The sequence below is a fragment of the Anoplophora glabripennis genome, unplaced genomic scaffold (assembly GCF_000390285.2).
Source record: "Anoplophora glabripennis isolate ALB-LARVAE unplaced genomic scaffold, Agla_2.0 scaffold397, whole genome shotgun sequence".
Lineage (NCBI taxonomy): Eukaryota > Metazoa > Arthropoda > Insecta > Coleoptera > Cerambycidae > Anoplophora > Anoplophora glabripennis.
In genome coordinates this window covers 4,019-9,198 of record NW_019416531.1, presented here as the reverse complement: position 1 = coordinate 9,198, position 5,180 = coordinate 4,019, and the positions used below count along the sequence as shown (strand labels likewise).

Sequence of the window (5,180 nt, the reverse complement as noted above, 5' to 3'; positions counted from 1 at the left end):
CCGATCAATCTGCAAATTCAAACAATCCTCCAAGCTATTTATAACAGAAAATAAAAATAACTTTAAATTATCAGCGTAAAAAAGTCTACCAGAGCTAATTACCTCATTCAAATCGTTAATATATAGTAGAAAGAAAAGGGGTCCAAGTATGGAACCCTGAGGAACACCTGAGGTAGCAATATAATAAGTCGACTCAGAACCATTGTAATAAACAAATTGAATTCTCTTATTCAAATAAGATTTAAAAAATTGAGTAGCCAAAATTTGCCAATTTACGGAGAAGTGTCTTGTGGCCAATCTTGTTAAAGGCCTTTGAGAAATCCGCATAAATCACATCCACTTGTCCCCTATTATTATTATTGCCTGTAATATATTGTGTTATTACAGCCAAGTTTGTGGTAGTTGATCTACCCTTTACAAAACCATGCTGATATGGAGAAATTAAATTACAAACCGATGGATATATATGGTTATATAAGACTATCTTGTTTCAAAACTGGAAGTTTTCCTCAGATTCAAGCAAAAGTTTACGTTGCATCATTGTTTCAGGAAATCGCACATTTCAAAAATTGTCACTAACACTTGAAAAAGTTGCAATCAACAGAACAGACATAGAACGAAAATATTATAGGATAATAGAGAATTAAACCAAAGATTGACGGTGTTGCGTATAGAAACACTTAATAGCAGCCGTCGGTGTTCATAGTAAGTAAATTCTAAATATAAAGCGAATTTGTAAAATCATATTTAAACTGTAATATAAACATAAAATTACACCAATTATTACAGCATTCTTCTGACAATGAGAAACGTTTAAAAACTCATTTTTAGTCATCTCTCATTAAAAATGGATGTCCTGATATGTCAAATGTCATTTAAAGTTTAGATTTTTCAATTCTCTTACCAAACCATTGATAGTTATTTAAAAAAGATACATTCAAATGGACGTTGTATGTGGAAAAAGATATCTAATAATAACATTTCACTGCTGTCATAATATTTTTAATACGTACTTTACTCAACATAAAAAATTAAAAAGGGAATTACGAGAAAATATAATTTTAAAGCAGCAAATGGTGTGCGTAAAAAGATAAAACAAGTTTAACGCAAATGACATCAAACTCCGGATTTACTTTATGTAAAGAATATTCTTTTTATCGTACAGCTTAAGAATAAAATAAAAATAAAAATGGTGTTTGTAGTTTAGATAAGCACTTCATTTAAATAATGTGAGAAAAAACCTGGAGAAAAAGTCCCTAAGGAGTCAACAAGAAGACAGGGGATAAGAAAAGTTTTCTATATGACCTTCGTATACTAACATTTCTATAATTTTCAGCTTTAACCATATTTTTTAAGTTAAGCTAATTTTTGTTTTTCGTAGATCCTTCTTAATGATGTTAATAGAAGTAGGCAATTTATTTTTATAATAAATGAACGAAAGCAGAAATTTTGCAAATAACTTACTGTATATAAGTGTGCCGTAATATTGTATTGACTTGATAAAAATGTAAAATTGGTGCAAAGAAAGTCGATATGGGCTGAGGTGTACCTTAAATTCGTTCTTCAGAGTTTCCGTGGTGTAGTGGTTATCACGTCCGCCTCACACGCGGAAGGTCCCCGGTTCGATCCCGGGCGGAAACAATTTTTTTAATATCTAACTCGATTCTCCTCTTCGGATACAATTAAGCAACCACACGCTGAAAATTGCGGTCAGCCGTACTATATCGAACAGTAAAAGATAAAAAATCGGCAAAATGTGATCTGGTATATTTTTAGCTCGCTCGAAAAAAATTGTCACAATTCATACAATTGTTGTAAATTATCACATAATAGTTCCGACTACAAGTTGTACTAGTTGTAAAAATAATCAATATCGAATAACACCGTTCTTATACGTATCCAACAATAAGATGAAAACTTAACTCACTTGTACACATTGACATTAGTGACAGGCGATGTTTAATTTTATTTTGAATAGCACAAGCCTACTATGCGAAACTAAAATGAATGAAAATAAAATTGGATTTACAAATTTTCTACAAAGGTGTTTCTCTTAAAAATGGTTGCTTTAATCCAAATTTTGCAAGAGACCAATTCGATAGACAATTGAACACTTTACACGAAAATAGTGCCCGTTGACAAAATTAGCAGTGGCGTAGAAAATATTGTTAAAAAAGGGTCACGTTGACCCCATCTCTACGACACTGCTGCTCATAAAATTTTGAGCAGTACATCAAACATTGGTCTTAAGGTGCTAACTACGCATAGCAAATTTGAAATAGAAATGTTCAGGCATTTTGGAATTATTGCAGACAATGTTTTATTTTACAAAAAATTTGACACCCTGTATCTCGTTAAGGAGGCATTTGCGACCCTATGTTTATTAAAACTTTTCGTCTTCATTTTTTATGTATTATCTACCCTATAAGTCTGTCAGCGGTTTTTTGAATCACCCTGTATAACATCATTAGAATCAGTGGTTTCTTAAATAAAGCTATACTTTGCATGAGACTTGTCCATCTCAAGGTTTTACCAAGGATTTATTTTTTGATTGGTTTAAGATGGGCAGCCTTATTAGGAGAAGAATGATGTACCCTATAATGTTCTTTTCTTATATAAAATTGTTAACCCTAGTGTTAATCACAATAATGAGTGCTTCTAGGTTAAATAACAATAGTCACATTCATGATGAATGATAATTATGTTTATTAGAAACAGACTAGGCATATTTTTTTTTTAGTATGCTGTCTCAAAAACTACTTTGATAATTGTATAAATTTTTAACATACATTTTTTTATTCCCAGGTACATATATGTATATATCCATTAGACGAACTAAATTAATTGAAATAAAAAAAAACACAAAATAAAATTTTCATATTGCAGAATCTACATAATTAACGGACACAGCAATTATTGTTTTCATAATTAATTACCCTAGAATTGGTTTCATATACATTATAAATGTGATTAAATTTACAATAGGCAAATGCATGAAAATTTAATTTATTTTAGAATTGCATAAACCTTTTAGTCTATAACCCTCAGCAACTAATAGTGGAAAAAATTAATTTCTTTAATACTACAAAACCATTATTAACAATTGTTTAAAATTGTGAAAAATTTAAATTTAGTCACGTGATCGAGAATCCACTGTGAGGTCATCTAGTGCGACTTAGAACACAACCTGTTTCTCGTCTGCCAGCCATCTAGTCTGCAATTTCCATGTAGATGAGACTAAACCTAATCTAAAGAAAAGCCCATGCAGGAAGCCTCGAAGTAAAGTGAACATGCTGTCTCTAGACTATTATTACTTTCTATTCTTACACCGACCGCCGATCCTGTCATTCATCTCCACGATTTTCGAACGCACTAAATGACGGCACAAATTAGCGCGATAGCAAACACCCATTTAAACATTTATTTCACGCACTATATTTTAGTAATTAATTATTAAATTAACAACCTCTAAGAGATTTCTAATACATTCACTACATGATTTTATATGGATATAGCTTATTTCCAGATATTAAAAAAACATATGTAAGTTGCCCATTAAGTTTCTATAAAATTTGGTATTATACCCATAATGCAATAAATACTCGCAATCGATTTTTACCCGTTTGTTGCACCTATTATCTAGAAAGATTTGTAAATGATGTCTCATTGGAATACATTAAAAATGGTACCTAATGGAACAATGTCAGGCATTTGCGATGGGCTACAATCTTATAGCGATTGGTTTAATTTATTTTCAGATAATTAATCGATAGTAAAATTAGAAACATTGTATGAAGTATATGACCAGTGAATTAATTGCAGAAATTTTGAATTATATTATATACTAGAAACTAACATGCTGGGAAGATATACTGCTGTTCAAAATTGAATCGATTCCAGGCAGCTTACAATTCAAGGTGGACGAGGTTTCAGTCTTTAGATGCTTAGTGTTAGCGAACTTATTTAAATTCGAAATTATGTCAATTATTAACTAGTTTTATCAACCGGTGCGCAGAGAAAGTAAATAAAATTGGAGCAAATTAAAAAATATATATTTTTGTTCCATGTTTCCGTGGTGTAGTGGTTATCACATCCGCCTAACACGCGGAAGGTCCCCGGTTCGATCCCGGGCGGAAACAATTTTTTTATGCGGGCGATTTTTTTCTCTGGGAATGATTGTAGTTGTTGTAAAGTCGAACAGTTTTTTTATTTATTTTTATTTTTATAGAGGATAGAAATGTGGCAAAAAGCCAACAAAATAGTCCTGTCCAAAGGTTAACGCATCGCTCTCTGTTACTAAGATATAGTATGAACGTTTTCTGCCTTGAAAATTGAATATTTCCTTTCCCAACCAGTTTTCACCGGCTATGACGGTGGTAACAACATTTTTAACAATAAGGAGATATTATGCACTATTCTAGTTATGTCCTAGTCTTTGCTTAACGCATTGAATATTAGGCTACTACTGGAAGAGGATTTTAAAATAAACTATGACGTTCAAGATATTTTATTACATGAGTCGTTCAAATGGTTATTTTAGATGAAAAAAAACCGTGGAGTGCTATTAAATCAAAGGGTGGAAATTGGAGATAGGGGTGAAAATGCACCCCTTTCAGTTTTTTAGTTGTAGCTCGAAAACGAAGTAAAATTTCGCTATAGTTCGTAGGAAAAATTATTTAGGGAATTGAATTTACCATCGAAATAGCTTATTTAAAAAAATTAAAAGGAACATTTTTATGCAAAAAAAAACTTTAATGAACAATTTTAAAAAAAACAAAAAATTCGATTTTCTGATTTTTTTATAGTGGTTTGGTCGTTTTCAAGTGAGGAAAAAAACTCTAAGTATCATGGAAAACTTTATTCTACTAATTTCGCTGCACTGAAAGAAATGCGCTCTATTCTTTATTAGAATTCTATATGCCCTTATAAGACCATTGTATACTGTATGTGATAGTTAAACAGGTGAATATTGGATATAAAACGCGTACTGCTAGCACAGTTGTATAGTGACTATAAACCTTATTCTTTATTAAATTATTGTATAACTAATATACAACGTTTTTTATACCCTTTACGAAATAATAGCAATAACTGTTATTAAAGTGTTCCATATCGTTATTAGAACATCTAGTACTGGTTATAAGTTTTATAATAATAAATGTATTAAACTGTTGTATACT

The 5,180-nt window shown here is 31.0% G+C and overlaps 2 non-coding genes across 2 annotated transcripts; both read left to right on the top strand.

The window, feature by feature from the left end:
• The first annotated feature begins 1,568 nt into the window (after positions 1-1,568).
• Trnav-cac lies at positions 1,569-1,641 on the top strand. The gene has a single exon. It is a non-coding gene; the product is annotated as a tRNA-Val (tRNA).
• Positions 1,642-4,066: 2,425 nt separating this feature from the next.
• Trnav-aac lies at positions 4,067-4,139 on the top strand. The gene has a single exon. It is a non-coding gene; the product is annotated as a tRNA-Val (tRNA).
• Positions 4,140-5,180: the final 1,041 nt, after the last annotated feature.